The sequence below is a fragment of the Phragmites australis genome, chromosome 1 (assembly GCF_958298935.1).
Source record: "Phragmites australis chromosome 1, lpPhrAust1.1, whole genome shotgun sequence".
In the NCBI taxonomy this organism is placed as follows: domain Eukaryota; kingdom Viridiplantae; phylum Streptophyta; class Magnoliopsida; order Poales; family Poaceae; genus Phragmites; species Phragmites australis.
In genome coordinates this window covers 30,769,079-30,794,832 of record NC_084921.1, presented here as the reverse complement: position 1 = coordinate 30,794,832, position 25,754 = coordinate 30,769,079, and the positions used below count along the sequence as shown (strand labels likewise).

Sequence of the window (25,754 nt, the reverse complement as noted above, 5' to 3'; positions counted from 1 at the left end):
GGATGGTATAGGGAAAACAGTTCAAGGCAAATAGTGCAATGTTATGCGAATTATTTTCCGATGTGATAGAACCCTAAAATTTGTATACAATTAGGATAAGCTTTAATTTGTATTAAGGACTTCTAAGAATTTAAGATGCTTTAATATGTAATAGAATATTTAAGATTCTTTAATATGTAATAGAATATTTAAGATGCTTTAATATGTAATAGAATTGTATTTACCAAACAAGCAAAAAAACATTTCACAGGTTTCCACAGGCGGTTGACCTAAGGAACCGTCTGTGGAAATGTATTTGCACAGGCGGTTCCTTAGGTCAACCGCCTGTGAATTTTCACAGACGGTTCCTTAGGTGAACCGCCTGTGAAAATAATTTTCACATGCGGTTTCTTAAATCAATCGCCTGTGGAAATAGTTTCTATTTATATAACCACGCGCGGCCCTGAAAACCCTAGTGCTTTCACAAACCATCGACCGCGCCGTCAGGCTGTCCATCCGTCCGCCTCCCGGGCTCTCCCTTTCCGCCGAGTGTGACCGCGTCGAGGAGCCGCCGCCGCCGCCGAGTTCGACAGCGGCGAGGAGGAGCCGCCGCCGCCGAGGTCGACAGCGCCGAGGAGGAGCCGCCGCCGCCGGTGAGTAGGTCCATATCCCCCTCCCGGCCGAGCCATCGTAGTCGGTTCTCCGGCCGGCCGTGATGCCCCCCTCTTCTCTGTGATGCCGGCCATCGTGCCGTGTTGCAGCGCCGCCGGTGAGTAGCTCCATATCCCCCTTCCGGCCGAGCCGTCGTAGTCGGTTCTCCGGCCGGCCGTGTGATGCCCCCCCCCCCTTCTCTGTGATGCCGGCCATCGTGCTGTGGTGCAGCGCCTATTCTTGTAGGGTTTTGACATTGCTCGCATGCATAGTGGTTGCATATATATTTCTCAGATTAAAAGTGTAAAAGATAGTAAAAATCATGCAGGGTAAACAAAATTTAAATTCCTTTCTGTCTAGATAGATGAATACTTAATCATGGGTCGTGGCATCTACTTGTCTAGCAAGTGGAGCTAGCTAGCCTGAGCAATCAGCAAACATGCAGTCATGCACTGGTGTATGTACAGTGCTGCTATATTGCTATATTCTCCACCATTTACACCAACCACATCACGCACCTACTTATATGTGATCTTACACTTCGAATATAGCTATTCTAAAGTTTTACATAGCTAAAGGATCATTCTCCGTTGTTGTTGGGATAAGGAATCATCATTCATGCATGCATGCATGCATGACAGAGGTAGGTTCCAAAGCACCATTATCTCCGGATGATGAATAGTTCTGCCACTGGTTGGATCATCTTTTCTGCATATGCCTTTTCTTTTTTTCCCATTTGTCACATCAATATATACTTCTCAGATTAAAAGTGTAAAAGATAGTAAAAATCATGCAGGGTAAACGAATTAGCTAGCTTAGGCACATACAATGACAGGGATATATCGACCTTTAATTTGAGACGCGTACTATTATGGTCTGACCAGAGGTCTAGAAAGATAAAGAAGCAAAAAAAAAAAGTGGTAGTAGGAAGAAGTCCCCTATTCTAGCTAGATCTCCATATGTCATCTTGATCTATGCATGTACATCATGTAGATCTGAGACTCTCCATGAAGGGATATATAGTTGCCAATTGATAGGGACTGGTCGCTCTAAAACTGACTGCATTTGTTCGAAAAGAGATCAATTAATGCCATGAAATATGCTCCTTAAACTTAATTTTGTAGGGTTCACTACCGTTCTCGAGGCTGCCTGAAAGAACCAATCTTGAAACATCTTCTCAAATATAAGAAGCTTCACTTTTTTTTCCTCTTGGTGAAGCTAGCTAGTTTCTCTTTTACATACATGAAGCCTCGAGGTAGCACCCAGATCATTTCATCTGACTTGAAACCTCCACATATCGTGTCCGGTAATGAAATAACAGGTCATATATATAAGGTCTATTTTTTCAGTTGTTGATTGAAATAATTGAGACTAAAATAGATTATATGAGATAAAAAAGGTATTTTCTATTTGAAACGGAATACTTTTACAGCTAGCAATTGCTATTGGATCAAAGCTAAAGTCAAATGAATCTGGTGTAATCTTGCTCACACTTTTTCTTATGCATTTAAGTCAAAATTGTCCTGTCACACTTATATCAAGGGCGCGCGCGCACACATGTTGCATTTTTACATTAATTAACATGTTTAAAGAAACAAAAACGCATTTCATTTAATTAGTCAGGTGCTAATTTAACATGAACGAGTAGCACTTACATGTGTGCAAAATTTCAGGTACAAAAACACCATCGTTGATTTATTATAGACCTTAACACACACACATAGAGAGAGAGAGAGCGCGCGGCTTGAGCTAAGTGTGGAAGAGTTGAGCATGCATTACCACCAATCATTAATTTTCAAGCATTTCAAAAATTGCATGATTCAAATAATAGATCAATTCATCATGAGAAAATAACACATAAAATTGGCATTGTTGATCGAGCAAGTTGCATGGAATCACTAGCTAGATTGAAGGCATTAATGGATGATAAGTTATTGTTCCTTCTTCCACATGATGCACCTTTCGAATTGAATTAGTCAAGCGGATACCATATGGCAGGAATAGTTGCCACTCGGTTATGATATTGTCATCGTAACATATGCGACAAAATATATGGGTGGCCTTGGATTTATCTGCTTGCTATATATTCTCTTTAACATAGAGTTGTGGAAATTATTCAGTCCATAGAATTTTAGTTTATTCATTTGACAAACCAAAATTGTGCAACAACAATCCAACGGTCGATTAAGTACTATGGGGCAGAAGAGGACAGTAACCCCTAAGAAACCAGAAGCAAACAGGATGTTGGATGTTGCAATAGAGGCCTCCCCGGCACAGAGGACGCTCCCAATAGAGACCTCCCCGGCACAGAGGTCGGATAGGGACCCAAGCCCTCACAAGCCGTCCTCCTCCGACAGCAGCAAAAGCTCGGGCTCGTATCACAACCCGAGCCCTGTTCCGTGCGATCGGGAGATCCGACGTCGGGAAAGTGACAACGAGTACGATCCCGCTGAAGAGGTATTTAGTTGAGTCAATGCATTTTATACTTCTTAAATGGAGGAATATCTTTTGTTGATGTCAACTCTCCATTTTTTTCTCTCTAGAGGGTGAGGGTGCAAAGATCTTCACATCGATCATCTGCGCCACAACATTATGCACCACAACCCACCGCTACATCTGTGCCCGAAACTTCGGGTCCCTCTGGGCCGATGCTGAAACGAAGAAGGGGCGAGCGTAGCAGAAATAAGTTGTCGTTCAACATTTATACAATAACACAGGTCAGTGTTGAAGGAGAGCCTATTGCACCTCATGAGGCCTGCGCCAAATTCCGCAACGGTTGCAGATTCCTTGTCAAGGAGTACGTCCCAATCACTGTAACTGATTGGCGGTTGGTGTCGGATGAGACGAAGGAGTTCCTATGGGCAACATTGCAGAGAACCATCCGATTCCCCTCGGGAACAGAGGAAGCAGCCAAACAGAATGCATTGAAAACTATGGGAAAAAGCTTCCGGGGTTGGAAGAGTGAGCTCAACAAGGAATTCGTGAAGAAGAATTTGGTACCCTTTAATAAATACGGAAAGATTACACCAGAGCAATGGGTAGAGTTTGTTACGCAGAAGACCACACCTGATGCCATCAAACTGGGTGAATCGTTCAAGCAACTTGCGAAGAAGAATAAGCACCACCATCACCTGGGCTCATCTGTGTACGCCCCCAAAATTCCTGAGTGGAGGAGGCAAGAAGAAGAAGCTGCCCGGGCTGGGAAATCCAACCCTTTAGAAAATTGTGATGAGCGAAGCAGGAACTGGGTCTACGCTCGGTCACAACGAACTGAGTCTGGGGACTTAGCCTTCAATAGCCCCGAGACCATGGAGGTGACCCAGACCATCCAAGGACTTGCTACGGAAGGGTCTCTAGAGCCCGACAGGGAGAATGACCTGCTTACCAAGGCCCTGGGGAACAAAGAACACCCGGGTCGCACTCGAGGTATCGGATCAAAAGTGGGCTGGAAGCATGGGTTCCCAAACGATGCGGGCCAGTACAAGACACGTAATAGATATAAGAAGACCCTAGAGGAACAGATACAAGAACAGGTTAAGGTCGAATTCATGAAGATGTGGAATGAAAAGGAGAAGGAAAGGGCGGAATTAATGCTGATAGAGCAACCAACCAGCCCAGGATTTCGGAGCAGCGTCGGGTCCACACATTTCGATAGCTAGAGATATCCTGTGGATGAAATCAAAGAGGCTACCCCTTGCATTCTTCATGTTCCGGTCGGCAAGGGAGACTTTGCTGTCGAGGCTGCCACTGGCCAGGCCATTCCAGGCCGTGTGTTTCACAGTCAAGATATTCCGACCGGTTACGCCAAGGTACAAGTGGACTCGGTGCAGCCGATTTTCATGAAGTACAAGCTTGAAATCAGCACACCTGAGGGTATTGAGATTCTCGATGAGGCTGTTGGAAACTTCATTTTGTGGCCCAGATGGGATATCATATTGAGCTGTCAGAAGTCACAATCGCCAGCGTCACGCCTGTCTCAGGGCCCAGCATCTCTGCCTCAGGCACCTCTGCCCCAGAGCCAACCCACTCCGCCTCAGGCACCTCAGCCCCAGAGCCAGCCCACTCCTCCTCAGGCACCTCAGCCCCCGCGCCAACCCTCTCCGCCTCAAGCACCGTCACCCCCGCACCCAGTATCTCTGCCGCAGGCAACTTCGCATCGTGCTTCACCGTCTACAACTCAGGCACCTCCGCCTCCAGCGTCTCTGACTCCAGCTTCTCTGCCTCCGGCACATCCATCACCTGAGCATCGGAGAGTTCCTACAATGATTACCCCATATGAGAAGATTGATCTACCTGATCCGATGAAGAGGTGGCTTCTGTTCTCGTCAAAACCAAAGGCATCATACGCTCAGGAGTCTCCAGTGAAGGGCAATCTCACGAAAGAGATCGTCAAAGCATTAAGTACCTCACAGATAGATTTCGTGCCTACACTGGATGTTCCCGAAAAATATGAGCATGGCAAGCCATTTCTGCCATCATTTCAACTCCAGGAAGGTCCGTGGGAGATGAGAAAATTCCACTAATGGTACATGAGGGCATGTCGCGCGGGGCTCTCCATAATCACTGCTTCTGTCCCCGCTATCATTTATCTAAGCGGAGACAAGTACCTCATGTTGGATTTCAAGGACATGCACGCTTTGTTCCGCCTCGACAAACTTGGCGTCAATCTCATAAGCGTGTGGTGCCTGTAAGTGCCAACAATCTACCCCTATGTTCATATATGTACCAATATATGCTATAGAAGCTAATGACTATTGATTTGTTCTGTATGATGCAATTTAACGATGCGGATAAGTTGAAGAGGCCTGTCGGATTCATTGATCCGCAACGAATTTCCCAGCCCAACATGGTCGTGAACATAAGGACTGATGACCCTAGGATTAAGGGGAAGAGTAAAAAGGATAAAGCACGGGTCATAAAAGAAGCAACCAAAACAAAAAAGGCTCGAAATGTCAACCTACATAGGAAGGGCTATGCTAGAAATGCATGACAAGGACTGCATCTTCGCTCCCTACAACTTTAAGTAAGTGTGATACGTTATGAATCTAACATAAGTGTTCAACTTAGTTGATCGATCAAGAATCTAACATAAGTATTCATGTAGAGATCACTATATTTGTATAATGCTGATGCCGAAGTCGAGCAGACTCGTGGTCCTTGACTCTGCCGATTTCCAACAAAAATTCTACCAAGATTTCATTGACATTATACAGAGGTAAAGGAAATCCCCCATACTTAAAATTCTTATACATTATTTATGAATTGATAATTATTTGTTGGCATTCGAGTAGGGCCTACAAGTGGTACGTAACGAAAGGTGGGATACACGATACGGACAAGCCGGATAGGATGACGGTCCGTACACATTTTCTGGTAATAACACAGCTTCTAATTCTTGTATCCCACTATTAATGACGAAGAGTTTTATTGAACTAACGAATACGTTGCATTTTTATTTGTAGTGCCACAAGCAAGGTTTCAATACCGTTCTTTGTGGATACTATGTTTGCGAATTTCTTAGGATAAACGGGAGGTACACAATGAACCCTTAGGACGTAAGTCATCATTGCGCCTGCACATTCTTATTTGGTTATGTTTCCATTGTCAGTAGTGTTTTAACTCTTTTAGTTGTGTTTTCAAACCAGGCAAGGATGATCCAATATGCCAACCAAGCTCTCACCGACAAAGAAATCCAAAACGTCCAACGTGACATGTGCCGGTTTATTATGCACGAAGTCATCCACAAGAACGGTAGATTCTTTGATCGTGGAGGCGAATTAGCTAGCCATCCGAGACTTTGTGTGTGGGACAACGACTCTTAGCTATATAGGCTTGTGATGTTATAAATATTATTTTGTAAATATTATTGTACTTGTGTTAAATGTTGAAATATGTGATGCTATTCATATTGTTATTGAAACTGTGTGAAATCTGGATGGACTAAAATATATTATAATTATTATTTTTGAAATAAATACATACCACAAGCGGTTCTCATACGGAACCGCCTGTGGAAATCTTTATATCTAAGGCGGCAGCTAATGTGGACCGTCTGTGGAAATTGATTTCCACAGGCGGTTGACATAAAGAACTGCCTGTGGCAAATTATTTCCACAGGCGGTTTATTAAGATAACCGCCTGTGGAAATCGATTTCCACAGACGGTTGACATTAGGAACCGCCTGTGGAAATCGATTTCCACAGGCGGTCACTTTTGCGCCTGATTACCACAGGCCTTCTATCGCAGGCGGGTGCACCAAACACCTGTGAAAAGGCGTTTCCACCCTCTTGTACAGTATCATTTTGTACTAGTGATGGCGACCTTAAGGGAGAAACTTCGTAACCTTCACTTGTGAAGAATGGAGTAGGATGTGTGCGAATCAAATTTCGACCAAATCTTGGGTCAGCAGACGCAGTCCGGTCTCCGGTGCTGCACGACAGCAATTGGGTGATAGCTCAGCACTGCAGCCACTTGATCTAGGCTCGTCATCGTTCGGCTGTGCTTGAAGCCCTAGATAGCTTAATGGGCCGACTGCACCATCAAGCCCAACAGGATAATATGTCTGGTTTTGCTTACAGCTTTACGTCCACAGATAGTGATTAACATTAGTTACGGAGGATTAGTACCACATCGCGGGACCAGAGCGTCAAAACTGGCAGGGTGCGTACAAAACCAGGAGCACGGCAGCATGGCAACTCATACCTTTCTTGACCTTTTGGCTAAGATTAAGTGTAGTATCTGTTCTTATCAGTTTAATATCTGATACGTGGGACATGTGCCCATAATGATATTAAATTTATTTTTTTGAGAGAACCTATCATGGTAGCTTGCTACTAGGGTTCTTATGTGTTGCCCTAGTATTGCACTACTGTTTGGGCGTGGTGCACCCCAACCAAATTCAAATTCAAGTTTGATCTATTGCTAGGTGAATATAAAGCAACTCAAATTCTGCATTTTTGCTATAATTCACAATGGAACCTGCCAATCACAACCTATACACTGAGATCCAAACAACCACATGGTGCTAGGAGCTGGAAACAGAACAACCTGTCATGCACAGATGAATTAACCAGATGCCGTTCCAAATTAGCAACACATGAGACTTAGCACATACTGTATCAGATCAAGCACATTAAAAAAGAATGATAGCTTGCTATTGTATCAGGCGAGCTCCTAGGAGCTAACTGCAAAGGAAGAAACCGGCGCGCGGCGGTGGCTGCAAGGCCCTAAGGACAAGCACCACCACCCAACCCGACTGAGGAGGAGAGGAGATAATCCACGCAGAGGAGGGGAGCCGGAGGTAGAAAAGATCCTCTTAAGTTCACCGATGTCAGCAAATGATAGCTAGGGCTAGGGCACATGTTGTGGCAAAACGGACACCCAAAACGCAGTTTGCTCGGGACCCCAAATGCATGTGTCCAACCACGAAACATCTCACTCGCTCCTCTCTGGCCTTGTTTTTGCTCGCCGCTGCCACCGCTTGATTCATCCTTTTCCATGCTTCTCCCGTTGAACCAGATACTCCAAGATGTTCTCCTCCATCCGATCTGTTCCTCAATCTAAAGAAACTCGATGCCGACCTCTATGGATTTTCAGTACCTTTTCCGTGTGATTTCCCCTCCTCAACCTCTCAAAATCTGTTGTTTCCCCACAATCGCAATGGAGTATCCTCCCTGAGGTGGTTTTCTGGACTTTCTTCAAGATCCGAATGGTGCTACCAATTTCCCATTTCCTCCATGCTTGCACCCACCACATCCTACCCACCAGCAATTTCCTTGACTCAATATGAGCCTAGCTCTATGGTGCGTAGCGGATTTTCAATGGAATTTAGTCTATTTCACTTGGTGTAATTGTAGTATGATCTTTGCACTCAATTTTATAAAATGATATTTTTCTAATTTAGAAAAGAAAACAACTTAAGAAATAAATTGTAAATTTTGCATTCTCTGATATCAAACAATCACTTAGAGTCATGTTTGTAGGGAGAAAATCATGTGAAAATGAGCTAACTATTAGAAATGCGCAAATTCATTACAAATCATATCAAGTGGTTTACAAATAATATAAAAAAAATCTCAGCTCTAACTGAGGATATGTTCTATTTCCGTGGAAAATCAAGAACGAATCCAACCTTATTTGTTAGGTAAAAAAATGACAAACTAATTTAGGTGTAGTAGCGTAAAGCTATATATTGTTGTGGAATGTTCACAATTTTACACCTAGAATTTGTCTTTCTCGTATACTGCAAACATAATTGAATTTGTTCTTGAAAAAGTTGCATTCATGTAGAACATGCCATCACCTACAGCTGTAAATTTTTAATCTTTTTATATAAATTGTGTCATTTATAATATTTAGCTATTTTCATTTGATATGTCGCTCTAAGGTCCGTCCCTGAGGGTGTGCGAGCTGAGCACTCACACAGGGCCTCCAAAATGCTTACAGCCAAAAAAAAAAAAGATGTATATTATAAGTCTTACTTATATATTTGATGGTCACATTTTAGTCCAATTTAATTCTTTCATTATCTTAAGAAATTAACTTATTTTAGAGAGAGAGAGAGAGAGATCAAACTACTAAAAAAGGGTATTCAAAAGATAATGGCTATCATATAACATTCTAAGACAGATAGTTTAAAGCTCGTTTGCAGTGCAGGATTTTCGTAGTGCTGTAGGGGCTATGTACTGATTACCGAACTCTAGCGAAATTAATATGAAATTCTTGCATTCTATAAGAGGCATAAGCCTTTTTTAAAACTTTTTTTCACTCTCTAGGCCCCGCTTGGCAATAGAGTCCTGCTCCCGCTCCAACTTCCACCCTCGTGACGAGTCAATTTGATCACTATCTGCGCACTATTGGCGCCCTCATGTTAGGTTCCCCATTCACCAAACGTTGTCCGCCACAGGTGGATCCAAGACAAATGTGGCTGCCAATTCAGTGGACGAGCTCGGTGGAGATGCAAGAGGCAAGGGCGGTGGAGGTGAGGTCAATGAGCGGCCAAGCAAAGAGGCTAGGGTGGGGAGAAGGCCACGATGCCCATGGAGATGAAGATGCTGATGGAGTTGCGTGCGGTGGCAGCGATGGCTGTGAGGGCGTCGAAGCCGAGCAGGAACTTGGTGACAAAGTCCTTGGAGATAAGGCGACATGGGTTGTGAAGGCGAAGCGCGAGCCACGCGTAGGGAATTTCCTGGCCACAACAGACGATGCTTCTTTCTCCCGTGCAACAAGTTGGAATGGACGGTTTTTTTTTTTAACATAGCTTGATCCAGATACACTTTTGTGAAAGGCTGCAAAGCTTTCTTGGGGCAGTGTTTTCCACGTGGATTGGGCCGAGATCTATGCCAATCCTTAACTATCCAAACGAGCCCTAAAAGGGAGTAGTTGATCGGAAATTCGCTGTCCGAGAACCGCATTACCATTCGACACGACACGAGGATCATTTGGTTTGTATCAACCGCTAAAGTGCACACAAGGGATACTCATGACAACCTTTCCTAATAAACCCTAACCATTTGGATCGTGCATCGCTCAGCGTGGGGATATCTAGAACTACTTCCGGATTAAACTAGATACCCCTATAAGCCTATCCGCTCATACCATCAATGTTTAAGCTTAAATGATCACAATTAAAAAGGTATTCGGCTCGTCTTACCATTAGATCATCATGTAGTCTACAGTAAGTGTTAAATTCAATGATGGCAAACGATCGGTGCTTAAATGATACAAAGAGGTCTACGATGTTTGGGTTTCTCTCCCGAACTGCCCCGAGGACTCCTCCTGAGTAGAAAACACCCATAACACCGTCCACATCTCATCTCATACTCACCACTCATCTAACCATTTCAACATCATAAAAGTATAATAAACCATAAGTGAGCCATATGCTCGCGAACAATGGCATCACCGTCGCTCGACTTCTATTGAGGACCTATGCATAGCTAAGCATGTCGAACAACTCTTAAGATAGACATCAATAACATTACTGAGGAAACAAGGATGAGGATAATCAACAACTCAAGGTAGAGGATATGCAATTCAACATAAATTCTACCTGAATAAGCCCCACACTTGACTCGCTAAACATGCGACATACATAAGCATAATTTATCAATTTTAGACTTCAGTCAATTGAACAAAGGGTTCAATATGCTTAGATGCTTGCCTTGCTGCTCTGTTGGTTGTCTAATACTACCCGCACAGAACTCACAGAAGTGCGGTAGACCAACGTCGCCTTCGCTTGGTTAAACTGTCAGATCGACGCTCTCTAAAAGAAACACGGGTGCAATGCATAAATAAACGAGCAATGCAAAAAGGATGAAATATGCAAGCTCAAGTAATAGTAGAGTGCTACGACTCGAAAACATCTACAAATGATCACTAAAGGATTAGAGTTTTAAAGTTTAAAACCCCGGATAAGCTAACCTAGCCTCACTTAGCCTTCACAGGCTGGCGGTCAGACTGACCTTGGGGTGGCGATCAAACGGGCGGCCAACAGAGAGTTTTGGCCTCTGGCGGTCTGACCATAGATATAGTGGTGGTCAGACCGCCCACCAATGATCAGACCAGCCCAGGTGGCGGTCAAACTCCTGTATAAGTTTTCAACTCGGATCCTCCGATCCCTAACTAGCAGTTAGACATGCCCTAGAGGCGGTCAGACTGCCAGACCTTGCCGATAGTGCCTTTGCGAGGTCACCGGCGAGGATTCCAGTGAGACCTTTGACAATGAAGGATACCAAAATGCTCTATGGGACTAATGAATTGTTTCTAACGTGATTTGGACATCATTCAGCGAGCTAAACTCAAAATACCCCATGGATTGGATCTAGGCTAGGTTGAACTTGGGCCTAAACGACACGAGGGTCGAATCGAGCTCAGAAACAACAGGAAAATGATATGGGATAGCTCACCTCAACTTATGGAAGCTTTCTATTGGATTGGAGGGGAGCTTCCGATTCGCGGATCCGCTCCCGAAGTGGTGGCGAAGCTTACGGTCGATGAACGGGTCTCCGACGAGGGAGAAGAGGGGAAAAACTTAGGAAAATCCCCTGGGAAGCTCATGGGAGTTCCCACCTCCCATCTCTGGCCTTCGAACGCTACAAGTAGAGCTCTCTTTCTCTCTCTAGGGTCAAGTGGAGAGAGGAAGAGTGAGAGAAAAGTGAGAGGGAGAGAGCAAAAGGAAGTGGTCGATCCACTTAACCCAAGCCTCTGTGTGCTGGCGGTCAGATCGTGAGCTCGGGCGGTCAGACCGCGGGAAATCCACGTGGTAGCTCACGTGGCAACGCACCTGGCAGTCAGACTGCGGGTGGCACCGATCAGACCGCGAGGGGGTTCTTTTGCTAAAATTTTCCTAAGTCTCCCCTCATCATCCTCCTTCTATTCTTTTCCTTCTCCAAGGTATATAGGGATTCTCCAAAGTGCTCTAAACCATCTCTAAGGTGTTTGAGACCTATTTAACCAGCTTTTGATAGAGAAACACGTGCAAGCACATGCGATGACGATTATGCATGTCTAATTACATAATTAGCATTTTGGGACTTGAAAAACCTCCCCTCTTAAGAAGAATCTCGACCTGAGATTCGACAAACATAGGCAAAGGTGATGGGGATGAAACGGAAAGAGTTCTCTCACTATTGGAAAAGAATCATGTCGGACATCGCCGACGGAACGAAAAGATAGCCAGCAGACTCTCTATGAATTGGCAGTTAGACCAAGATAGTCCTATTCAGACCGCGGCTCGGTTGGACCACGTGTTCCCTGGTTAGACCAAAATCATGCAGAGAGTTTTGGGCTCCTAAGGTCAGATCGCAAGTCATTTTATGGTCAGACTGCCTGCCAACGGTCAGACTGATAGAAGCACCAGTCAGACCATGCGCTAGCTGAGAGCAAAAATAAGCTCATCAAGCTCAGATTGGATCGACTTCCAAACACAACTCTTTGAAGACTTGACTTCCATTCAACATGGTAGTGAACACAGACATGCTAGACATTCCAAACGTGTAGTATTACAACAACTTTTACAAACTCTCAAAGAGTTCAAGATACTCGGAGTGGATTTTATCTTCCCGCTCACATGTCGCTTTATCTTTGGTGTGGTTTCTCTATTGAACCTTGATGAATTTAATGGACTGCCGCCGTGTCTTGCGCTCGGCTTCATCCAATATTCAGATTGGACGCTCACAATATGAAAGATCTGGCTGCAACTCTTGGTTTGCAACTTCGATCACTTATGTTGGAACTCGGAGGCATTTCTACAGTTGCAACACGTGGAAGATATTGTGAACGATGGAGAGGGACGGAGGCAAGTCCAATTCATAGGCTACCTCTCCACGCCGAGCAACGATTTGGAATTATCCCACATATCGAGGTGCTAGCTTTCCTCTAATGTGAAAGTGTCGAACACCCTTAAGAGGAGACACCTTGAGATACACATAATCTCAAATGGCAAACTCCAGATCTCGGCGTCGGCGATCCGCATAGCTCTTTTGTCAGGACTGAGCCATGAGGAGACACTTGCGAGTGGCCAGAACATGCTCTTTGGCCTCTTTGACCAAATCCGAGCCTAGAAAAGCCCGTTTACTGGATTCAAACCAATTCAATGGTGTTTGACATCTTCATCCATAAAAGGCTTCAAACGGTGACATCTCAATACTAGCTTGTTGTTGTAGGAGAACTCGACAAATGGCAAGCAAATGCCCCACATCTTCCTATATGTGAGAAACAAGCTCACAACATATCTTTGAGGATTTGATTCACCCTCTCGGTTTGACCGTCGGTTTGAGGATGATATGCGGTGCTATGTAAGAGCTCGGTTTCCAGGGTCTCATGAAGGTTTCTCCAGAAATAAGAAGTGAATTGAGTGCCTCGACCAGTAACGATCTTTTTCAGAATCCCATGGATACAAACAATCCGAGTGAGATATAGCTCTGCATATTGCTTGACCAAATACGTGGTCCTGGTGGGTAAGAAATGAGCGGACTTTGTCAATCGATCCGCAATGACCCAAATTGATAGCCTTGAGAAGTCCTCAGAAATATAGTAATGAAATCCATTCTGATCTCCTCCCACTTCCATGAGGGAATAAGCAAAGGATGGAGTGTACCGGCTGCTTGAGATGTTCGGCCTTCACGCTTCGGTAGACATCACACTCAGCAACATATCGAGCGATCTCCCGCTTCATGCGAGTCCACCAAAATCTAAGCTTGAGGTCTTGGTACATCTTAGTACTCTCCAGATGAATGAATAGCAAAGAGTCATGTGCTTCATCTAGAATTTTCTTCCTCAATGATTTGACCTTTAGAACCACTAGACAATTCCCAAACCACAGAATACCTTGGTCATCTTTAGAGAAGCATGTTGTCTTGCCTATCTTCATTTCTCTCAGATTCGGGCCATACCTTTATCACCTTTCTATGCTGCCTTGATTTCACCCAGGAGGGTGGATTTGATCTCCAAATTTGCAAGAAATTCCTCTGGAACCATCTTGAGTCCAAGCCATCAGAAATCATCACAAAGTGTGGTGACCCTGGGCTGGAGAAAGAGGCAATTGTATCGAGCCTTTTGACTCAGTGCATCGGCGACCACATTCGCCTTGCTGGGGTGACAATGCACTTTTAGCTCATAATCCTTGATCAACTTGAGCCATCTTCGCTGTCTCATGTTCAGATCGGCTTGAGTGAAGATGAATTTGAGACTTTTGTGATCCGTATAGATACAGCATAAATTGCCCAATTGATAATGGCAAAAAATCTTCAGAGCGTGCACCACTACCGCAAGCTCCAAGTCATGGGTTGAGAATTTCTCTTCATGGCGCTTCAACTTATATGAGGCATAAGCCACAACTCTGCCCTCTTGCATAAGGACACATCCGAGGCCTATGCGGGAGGCATCACAATAGATGTCGAAACCTTTATCCACTTCAGGCTGAGCGAGAACAGGAGCTATCGTGAGCAGTTTCTTCAAGGTTTGAAAAGCTGACTCACACTCATTTTGCCACTTGAACACGCTTCCTTGTTTCAAGATCACGGTCATTGGCTTAGCAATCTTGGAGAAATTCTCGATGAACTGGCGGTAATAACCCACAAGTCCGAGAAAACTACAGATGTCGGTGACATTCTTGGGCTGCACCCAATTGAGCACATCCTGCACTTTGCTTGGGTCAACAGTGACACCATTCTCTGACAAGATATGACCTAGAAAAGTGACTTCTCTGAGCTAGAACTCACACTTGCTAAACTTGTCATAGAGTTGGTGATCTCGAAGTTGGCCAAGTACAACACGGAGGTGCTCTGCATGCTCTTCCTCAATCTTGGAGTATATAAGAATGTCGTCTATAAAAATCACAACAAACTTACCAAGTTCCTCCATAAACATAGTGTTCATTAAATACATGAAGAATGTCAGTGCATTCATCAAGACAAAGGACATGACAATGAACTCATAAAGCCCGTAGTGAATAGAGAAAGCTGTCTTTGGAATATCCTCCGATCGGACCTTGATTTGATGATAGCCCAGTCTTCAGTCAATCTTCGAGAAAATTCGGGCACCGGTCAATTGATCGAATAGAATATTGATCCTGAAAAGTGGATACTTATTCTTGATCGTGACCTCATTCAGTGGATGGTAATCAACACACATCTACAGAGTATCATCCTTTTTCTTCACAAAGAGTGTCGAGCAACCCCAAGGTGAGGAGCTCGGGCGAATGAAACCCTTTGAAAACGAGTCTTGAATTTGTTTCTTCAACTCGGCTAACTCATTTGGCGGCATCTTATAAGACTTCTTAAAAATTGGGGTCGTTCCAGAAAAAAGATCAATTGAGAATTCTACCACTCGGTTGGACGACATTCCTAGCAACTCTTTTGGGAAGACATCGGGAAATTCACACACCATTAGGACATTCATGAGGTACGTGGTGGTGGTGACCTTCAGAGCATAAAGGCATGGATCGACACCCTTAAGCTTCAAATGAATTCGGGTGCCGGACAGATCATTAAGGGTGATGGTCCGCTGAGCACAACCCGTGACTGCCTTATTCTTGGTGAGCCAATTCTTTCCTAAAATGACGTCTATCCCCTTGGAGTCCATTACTAACAAATTTGCACCAAAGAGTATCTCATTGATAATAACTGACGCCTTGGTCGCACACTGATTAATAAGAATCTTAGCTCCGGGTGCATCTATGAGATAGGGTGTAGGGGTGGCACTAACTTTCAGCCCATGTCGCCAAGTATAACTCGTAGCTATGAAGGAGTGAGAAGCCTCAGAATCAAATAGAACCACTATAGTAATGACGTCAAAATTAAAACTCATAAGTAACGTACCCATCAGTATGTTGTCCCCCTCGTGAGCCTCCTCGTCGGTGGTGTGGCGCGCTTAGCCACGCTTGGGGACGTGCGTAGTCTGGGAAGCCTGTGGAGTAGACTGAGTGGGTGGTGGTCTTGGAGCAGTCACCACAATTCCTGGCTTCGGGTATAGGCAATCTTGAGCATAGTGCCCAACACAGCCGCAGTTGTAACATAGGCCACCGTGACCACCTGTCACACTCCCCTGTGAATCGGTAGGTCATAGAGGTTGTCCCTGTGGAGCAGAGAAGGATGGGCGCTGCACTATCCACATTGCCTATGGAGAAGTCAAGGCCGTCATGCAAAATGGTGGAGGCTGACTCTCCGTGCGGGCGCATTGAGAGGTCCCGCCCTTGGAAGGTGATGAAACCCTTTTGCGCTTTTTCTCCTCCTAGTGGCTCTTTAGCTTTAACTCCACCGTGAGAAGATGCTCATTAGTTTGTTGAAGTTGGCAAATTCATGTGCCGATAGCCAATTCTACATCTTGGAGTTGAGGCCAGTGACAAAGCTGTATTGCTTCCGCTCGTCGGTATTGACCTCATCTGTAGCATACTATGCGAGGTGGTTGAACACCTACACATACTCCATCACCGATCTGTCTCCTTACTTGAAGTCCATAAACTCTTACCTCTTGATCTCCATAAGGGCCTTAGGAATATGAAAGTCATGGAATGCTTGGCGGAACTCTACCCAAGACACTCAATGATTGGCGAGATGCATGGCCAAAAATTTAGACCACCACATGCTCGCCGCACCTTGGAGCTGATGGGTGGTGAAGAGCACCTTCTTGTGGTCTTCGCGTCTGCTCGATGGTGGGCGGCTGAGTCCGCAAGAAATCTAAGAAGTCATCTCGGCGCATGGTCTCATCTCCTCCTTAAGGGGCCGTGTTGCGCACGAGAGCCTCGAGAAGCGCCGTCTGAGCCTGACGGTTGTGCTCAATTTGCATGAGCACATCCGTCATACTCGGTGGTGGAGGCGGTGGAGGATTATTCTCATTGGAACCCTCGGGAAGGTCACCTAAGTTTTGGCGGGTTCTCATCTATTTCAACGAGAAGACGGAGAGGGAAAATTCAAATTCTGACATAGCCTAAAAGCATTCGCTGGATAATATTTGCTTAGACCCGTAATACCGTATATATGGAAATATGCATGCATATGAGCAGTAGGGAAAAATGAATGCATGCTCGACTCCTGTCTACCATTTCTTTCTCGAGCACATCTCTCCATAACATCACCCTTCGCGCGAGAAAGAATAAGAGGCGTGAACGGTGTGAGTTGCACAAGCAACAATTCATACGTTGTTACTAACGTATTCACTTCCCATACCGTTGCCTTACGGAACACCTCATGTAAATGCCACATGAGTAGACGACCATATCTACCATCGTATAGTGAATTTTCATACGTTATTGCTAACGTATTCACTTTCTGTACCATCGCCATACAAAACACATCAGGCCTCTGCCTCGCATCGGTTGAGCCCCCGATATTAACCACCATCAGGAGACGTTCCTTACCTTTGTTGATGCAACATAAGCCATAAATGCATCAAAATGCGGAAACAACACTCAAGCACCGCTCATATCAACGTATTACACTTAGGGGCATAATATAGTATTTTCATACATATTGGCAAGAAGAGACACATGTAAACTTTAGTGAGTTGCTTAGAAGTTAACACACTTGCTAACAACGTCTTAGTCATGTTTAGGCTACTTAATTAAACTAGGCTCGGATACAATGCTGTGGGGAACAGTCCAAACAATATTCTAATTAATCATCAGGAAGATCATTATTCATAATCACAATCTCAACGATTAATGAGAATACCATCCCAGTAATCCCGGCACGTGTTTTGTGCCCAAGATCGTAACACATACCTTTCCAACATAAGCAACCATAACCAAGATTAATAAAGAGCGAGTAATCAAATCATATTACAAGTTCTTAACCATCACAAGTTTAACAATTTACAGCAAAAAAGATCTAGAAGGATACTAAAACTAACCAACTCCTAGCCAAAAGAGAAACTACGCAGCGGAAACAAAAGATGGATGAAGACATATGCCCTTAGGCTTCACCCCAAAAGCGTGACCTCCTAGTAGTTGCCTACTCATTCCCGATGATAGCATCAGTGGGCGTGAAGTAACCAAACACTGCCTTTTTCTCACCTGCAGAACCTGTAGAGAAGCTGAGTACGAGGGTACTCGCAAGGCTTAATCCATATAGAGCACGTATAAATAGCTCGACTCCAAGGATTATGTACTGGGCCATTAACAAGGAAAAAGGCCACAAGGTTAAGTAAAACATATGCGCCCGCAACCTAAATACATATGTGTGAGCATCTAAACATTACCAATAATAATACAAATATACCTTGCAATAACCAGCTATACATAAAAGTAACTGGAACCATCATGAACATATATGTAACATGAACCATCTCCATCATTACCAACATATCTAACCACAATCTATAACTCGTGACTCTACGATGGTGCACATGGACAGAAGACATGCTCATGACCGGAGCATGGCAATTCGAACAGGTTTTACACTCTGCAGGGGATACTCCTTTACCCACACGACACGAGGACCATTCAGCATATGCCACCCGCTAAAGTGCACACAAGGGGGGTACTCATGACAACCTTTTCGAATAAGCCCCAACCATGTAGATCGCGTATCGCTCGAAGCGGGGATATCTAGAACTACTCCGGGAGCAAACTAGATACCCCTACAAGCCCGCTCGCTCACAACTACAAATGTATTCGGCTCGCCTTACCATTAGATCAGCATGTGGTGAGTACACTAAGTGCTAAAGCCAACAGCGGCCAACAGTCGGTGCTTAAATGATGCAAACCGGTCTATGGTATCCAGGTTCCTCTCCCGAACTGTCACGATGACTCCTCCTGAGCAGAAAATACTCCTAACACCATCCACATCTTGCCTCATACTCACCACTCATCCAACCATCTCAACATCATAAAAGTATTTGTAAACCATAAGTGAGCCCTATGCTCGCGAACAACAGCATCACCATCACTCGACTTCTACCGAGGACCTATGCATTGCTAATCATGTTGAACAACTCTTAAGCTAGACATCAACAACATTACCGAGGTGACAAGGATGAGGATAATCAACAACTCAAGGTAGAGGATATGTAATTCAACGTAGGGTCTACCCGAATAAGCCCGACACTTGATTCGCTAAACATGCGACATACATAAGCATATTTTATCAATTTTAGACTTCATTCAATTGAACAAAGGGTTCAATATTCTTAGATGCTTGCCTTGCTGCTCTGTCGGTTACCTGATACTACCCGCACAGAACTCACAGAAGTGCGATAGACCGGAGTCGCCTTCGTTTGCTTGAACTGTCAGATCGACACTCTCTAAAAGAAACACAGGTGCAATACATAAATAAACGAACAATGCAAAAAGGATGCAATATGCATGCTCAAGTAATAGTAGAGCGCTATGACTCGAAAACATCTACAAAGGATCGCTAAAGGATTAGGGTTTCAAAGTTTGCCCCGGATAAGCTAACCTAGCCTCACCTTAGCGTTGACAGGCTAGCGGTCAGATCGGCCTTGGGGTGACGGTCAGACCGAAGGTCAGCAAAGAGTTTTTCCTCTAGCGGTCTGACCATAGGCATGGTGGGGGTCAGATCGCTCACCAACGGTCAGATCGACCCAAGTGGTGGTCAGACTCCTGTATAAGTTTTCAACTAGGATCCTCTGGTCCCTAACTAGCGGTCAGACTGGCCCTTGTGGCGATCAGACCACCAGACCTTGCCGCCAGCACCTCTGCGGGGTCACCGGCGAGGATTCTGATGAGTCCTTTGACAACGAAGGGTACCAAAATGCTATATGGGACTAATGGAGTGTTTCTAATGTGATTTGGACATCATTCACCGAGCTAAACTCAAAATACCCTATGGATTGGATCTAGGTTAGGTTGAACTTGGGCCTAAATGACACGAGGGTCGAATCAAACTCGGACACAATGGGGAAACGGTAGAGGATAGCTCACCTCAGCTTATGGAAGCTTTCTATTGGATTGGAATGCTTCGGGGAGGCTCCGATTCACAGATTGTCTCCCAGAGTGGTGGTGAAACTTGCGGTCGATGAACGGGTCTCTTACGAGTGAGAAGAGGGGAAAAACATAGGGAAATCCTCCAGGAAGCTCATGGGAGTTCCCATCTCTGGTCTCTGGCCTTCAAACGCGACGAGTAGATCTCTCTTTCTCTCTTAAGGGTCGAATGGAGAGAGGGAGAGTGAGATAAAAGTGAGGGAGATAGCAAGAGGTCGTAGTCGATCCACTTAACCTAAGCCTCTATGTGCTGGCAGTCAGACCACGAGCTCGAGTGGTCAGACCACGGGAAATCCACATGGCATCCCACGTGGAAGCACACCTGGCGGTCAGACTACGGGTGACACCGGTCAGACTGCGCGGGGGTTCTTTTGTTAAAATTTTCCTAAGTTTCCCCTCATCATCATCCTTCCATTCTTTTCTGTTTCCAAGGCATGTAGGGATTCTCCAAAGTACTCTAAACCATCTCTAAGGTGTTTGAGACCTGTTTAACTGGTTTTTAATAGACAAACAGGTGAAAGCACATGTGATGACAATTATGTATGACTAGTTATGTAATTAGCATTTTGGGACATGACAAGTAGTTACGCAGCGGAATAAGTTACATGACGACAAAAGATGGGTAGCGCTGTTTGCCCTAAGGCGTTATCCCAAACTAACAACACACGAGTAGAATAGCACTACTCTTGCCCGTTGCCAACATCGGCAAGCGTAAAGTCACCAAAAGCTAAATCTTTCTCACCTGAAAAGTAAACAAAGCACGTGAGTATGAAAGTACTCGCAAGACTTAATCAATAATAAGCACTTATAAATAGCCTGATTTCAAGGAAAATGCATATGGGTAATTAGCAAGTACTCATCCACAAAGGTTAAGTAACTTCACATGCAAAAACGATTTGGACTCAAGTGTAAGAATCTACACCAAGGGGCTTCTCAGGTCCTCGGGGAACTTCGGGTACTCGGGGACCACTGTTCATAGTCCCGAGCGCCCTCTCCTGGAACTGGTACCTCTTGGGTCCTCGGGGAACTACGGGTACTCGGGGGGCCACTGTTAATGGCCCCGAGCGTCCTTGCCCGGAACTGGTACCTCTCGGGTCCTCGGGGAACTACGAGTACTCGGGGGGCCACTGTTCATGGCCCCGAGCGTGCTCTCCCGAAACTGGTACCTCTCGGGTCCTCAGGGAACTACGGGTACTCGGGGGGGGGGGGCACTGTTCATGGCCCCGAGCACCCTCTCCCGGAACTGGTACTTCTCGGGTCCTCGGGGAACTACGGGTACTCGGATGCCACTGTTCATGACCCCGAGCACCCTCTCCCGGAACTGGTACTTCTCGGGTCCTCGGGGATCTACGGGTACTCGGGGGCCACTGTTCATGGCCCCGAGCACCCCCTCCCGGAACTTGCTCTTCTCAGCCCTTGGTGAGATAGTTCCCGAGGGATGGCGCCACGTGACATTCTGCTGTCCTGGCCTCGAGACTCGGGGACCCCTGGTTCCGATGTCACCGACAGATGTGTTGCTGTTGTTTGCAAGGAAATGACAGCTGTCAAATTCTGACTATGCTCCAAGATGTAGCCAGGAAACAATATAATCATATAGAGTAAAATACATATAAATAACGGGTAACTTTGTTACCAATTACTTAACATAAGTAACGAGTAACTAGGTTACCTGTCACTTATATCTTCTCCTCAGTATATGAGCGAAAGACAAAAGTGACGGATAAGAGCTTACCTATCACTTTTTTTTTCTCTCAAACATATTGGAGACGTTTATAAGTAATAGGTCACGATTATGACCTATCATTTATAATCTCACCTGTCATCATTGATACATTTGAAGTGATGGGTGCTAGACCCATATCCGTTACGATCTGTCATCTATGTCTGTTATGATCCGTCACTTTTAAATTTTTTCACATAGTGCACGTTAACTGAGTGGATCATTATGGACAATAACACACCTATGTAGCTAAAAAGTCATCAATGATGTATTCGGCGTAACGGGTGCGGAACCTATATTTGTTATGACCCGCCATCTATATCTGTTATGATACATCATTTTCACGTAGTGCACGGCAACTGAATGGATCGATGTCGACGACGACGTGCTCATCTAGCTTGGCTGGTTGGTCTCTCTTTTGGTTCGTTCGGCGCAGCCCGATCCGATCTACGAGAATTCGCCGGCCGGGATCGTGTTTTCTTCGTAGACCCATGGCGACCATGAGGGAGAAACTTCGCAACTTCACTTGTGAAGAATGGAGTAGGACTTGTGCGAATCAAGTTTCAATGAAATCTCGGGTCAGCAGACGCAGTACGGTCTCCGGTGCTGCACGGCAGCAATTGGGTGATAGCTCAGCACTACGCGTGTCACACAGGAAGCGTATATAACAGAGCACGGAACAGAAGCAGATAGAGACAGATGATGACCAGTTTTGTCGCTGCCAAATTCATATTTCCACTTGATCAAACAGGGCAGCCACTCGATCTTTTTTTTAGGGATGCAGTCACTTGATCGCTCGGCTGTGCTTGAAGTCCTGGATAGCTTAATGGGCCGGCTGCACCATCAAGCCCAACAGATTGCGATTAACATTAGTTACGGAGGATTAGTACCACATCGCGGGCCAGAGTGTCAAAGCTGGCGGGGCCAGAGCTCCTTTTGGCTAAGATCCAGTATAATATCTGTTCTTATTAGTTTAATATCTGAGATATGTATTCATAATGATATTAAATTAATTTTTTTAGAAAGAATCTATCATATAGCTTGCTATTAGGGTTCGTATGCACTGCTGCTTGGGCATGGTACATCCCAACTAAATCTAAATTCAAGTTTGATCTCTTGCTAGGCGAATATAAAGCAATTCAAATTCCGCATTTTTGCTATAATTCATAACGGAACCTGCCTATCACAACCTATACACTATCAATAAAAAAACATATACACTAAGATCCGCACAACCATAAGGTCTTAGGTGCCGAAAACTATATGAGGGCACGTTCAACGCACGGCCTCGTTAGGGCTGGGGCACGCGTTGTGGCAAAACTGACACTCAAAACGCGGTTTGCTCGGGACCCAAATGCACGTGCCCAACCACGAAGCATCTCACTTGCTCCTTTCCGGTCTTGTTTTTGCTTGCCGCTGCCGTCGCTTGATCCATCCTTCTTCGTGCTTCTCTCATTGAACCAGATACTCCACCCGATCTGTTCCTCAATCTGAAGAAAGCTGCTGCTAACCTCCATGAATTTTCAATACCTTTTTCATATGATTTCCCCTCCTCAACCGCTCAAAATCTGTTGTTCCCCCCACAATCGCAATGGAGTATCCTCCCTGAGGTGGTTTGCTGAACTTTCTTGAAGATCCGAATGGTGCTACCAATTTCCCCTTTCCTCCATCCTTACACCCACTACATCCTGCCCACCAGCAATTTCCTCAATATGAGCCTAGCTCTATATGAGCATTTATGGTACGTAGCAGAATTTCAATCAAATTTAGTCTATTTCACTTGTGTAATTGTAGGTTTATGATCTTTGCACTCAATTTTATAAAATGATATTTTTCAAATTTAAAAAGAAAACAGCTTAAGAAATAAATAGTAAAATAGATACCTACACTATAGCAAAACGACATATCAATGCCGGTTAAAAAATGGCTTCACTGTCGGTTTTTCAACCGACACTCTTTAGTCAGTACTGATAGTCACATGCTATCAGTATCGAGTCTGAATCTGCCACTGAAAGTTCTTTTCAGTACCGGTTCATGCCTCCACCCAGCAGTGAAAAGGTTCCCGAGCTAACAAAAATAAATGAGCCAGCTTGGCAACTGCTCCCGCCATCGCCATGTCGTTGTGCTCCCGCCATCGCCACTGCCGTATGCTCAAATCGACTCATCTTATCCATACAAACACATCTTACAATCAAATCGACTCATGCTCAAATCTTCTCATCTCATCCATAGAACAAATAAACTCAAGAACACAACACAAGAACAAATCAATTTTATATTATTTTGAACATTTCGGTACATATCTCAGGCTCAAATCGACTCTATCTCGGCCTCAAATCTTTTTATCTCATCCATACGAACAAATCAACTCAAGAACAAAATCAATTTCATGTTATTTTGAATATTTCAGTACTGCTCGACCCCGGAGGAGGACACCACCTGCTCGACGGTGCTGATCCCACCGGCAACACGCCACTGCCAGGTCCTAGAGGAGAAGGACTCGTAGGCGTAGATGCCTTCGCCAAGGAGAATCACTTACATCTTCTTCATCCACGCCTTCTTAGAATACCGCTTCTTGGCAAACCTCTTGCCCTTGGCATCGAGCAGGTGCACCACCACAAAATCAAACAAACACATTCGCAAGTATCAACCTCACTATCCCAGTACCATATAGAATATCACAAGAATGACAAAGGAGGGGGCACAATTTCTCCAATCGGGGGCCACCCGTTACCCACCTATCGGGCCTGCTGCGAGCACTTGTGCACCTCACATGCCTTGCGCTTGCACTTCCGCTTCTGCTCCTCGTAATCCGGTCACCGCCCATGACGCTTGCGCTTGCGCTTCTGCTCCTAAGACAGGGATGATGGGACTCAACACTTACCATGGCGCCTATGGAGAGAGATAAAGGGAGAGAGAGGGCGCGCTTGAGCGGATAAGAGATGGGCGGACGGGAGAGAGGAGCAGCTAGAAAATATCAGCCGACGATGGACGCTAGCCAAAAGTGAAATGAAACAAAATTCGGGTCTATCCGTATCAGTGGCGGTTGCGGCTCGAACCGGCACTGATACCTGATTATTAGTGCCGATTTGTGTTACAAACCGGCACTGATAGTCAGGTATTAGTGCCGATTTTTAGCTATTACACCATAGTTCGCACACAGGAGTTTAAAACCGGCACAGATACGTCTTTAATCGTGATTTTTGTTGAAATGGCACCGGTAGTGCACTACTTTTGTTCCCTTCTGTAGTAGTGCTATTAATAGTCTTACTTGTATATTTGATGGTCACATTTTAGTGATTTTTAAATAATATTAATTTAATTGAAAATTGTAAAAATTGTTTGGTCAATTTCCACTTGACTAAACAGGGCAGCCACTCGATCCTATTTTTTAGGGGATGCAGGCACTCGATCTGGGCTCGTGATCTTTCGGCTGTGCTTGAAGCCCTGGATAGCTTAATGGACCGGCTGCACCACCAAGCCTAACAGGATAATATGGCCCATTTTGCTTACAGCTTTACGTCCTCAGATTGCGATTAACATTAGTTACGGAGGATTAGTACCATATTGCGTGACCAGAGCGTCAAAGCTGGTGGGGCCCATACAAAATCAGGGGCACTGCAACAAAACCAGGTGGCTTCGTTGCCGGCCACCGACGTAGCAGTAGCGAGTACGCGTGTCGATCTGTTAAAGTGCGTACTCGGACTACCTTTGCCTAACCTCACATCAACTGAGGGCCGCCTGCGCCACTTCCGCCGCTCCGCGGGAACCATCGGCTCCTCTCCACTCCGCACGTGCACAGGATTGCGGAAGAAGCATCGCGCCGCAACTTTGCCGACGCCCCTCGCCTCCCCGCATCCCTGTTCAACGCGATATGGACTATGTTGGAGTCATTTGCGTCCGGCTCAACCCCGCATTTCTAGCGCTACGGATCCCATTGGAGTCAGCCTAACTTATACCCTT

General features: G+C 45.2%; 1 non-coding gene and 1 pseudogene across 1 annotated transcript; both read left to right on the top strand.

The window, feature by feature from the left end:
• Nucleotides 1–7,328: 7,328 nt before the first annotated feature.
• Nucleotides 7,329–7,522, top strand: LOC133891421 (U2 spliceosomal RNA). Its single transcript, XR_009904214.1, has one exon. It is a non-coding gene; the product is annotated as a U2 spliceosomal RNA (small nuclear RNA).
• Nucleotides 7,523–22,719: 15,197 nt separating this feature from the next.
• On the top strand, nucleotides 22,720–22,883 carry LOC133891230 (U2 spliceosomal RNA; annotated as a pseudogene).
• The last annotated feature ends 2,871 nt before the right edge of the window (nucleotides 22,884–25,754 follow it).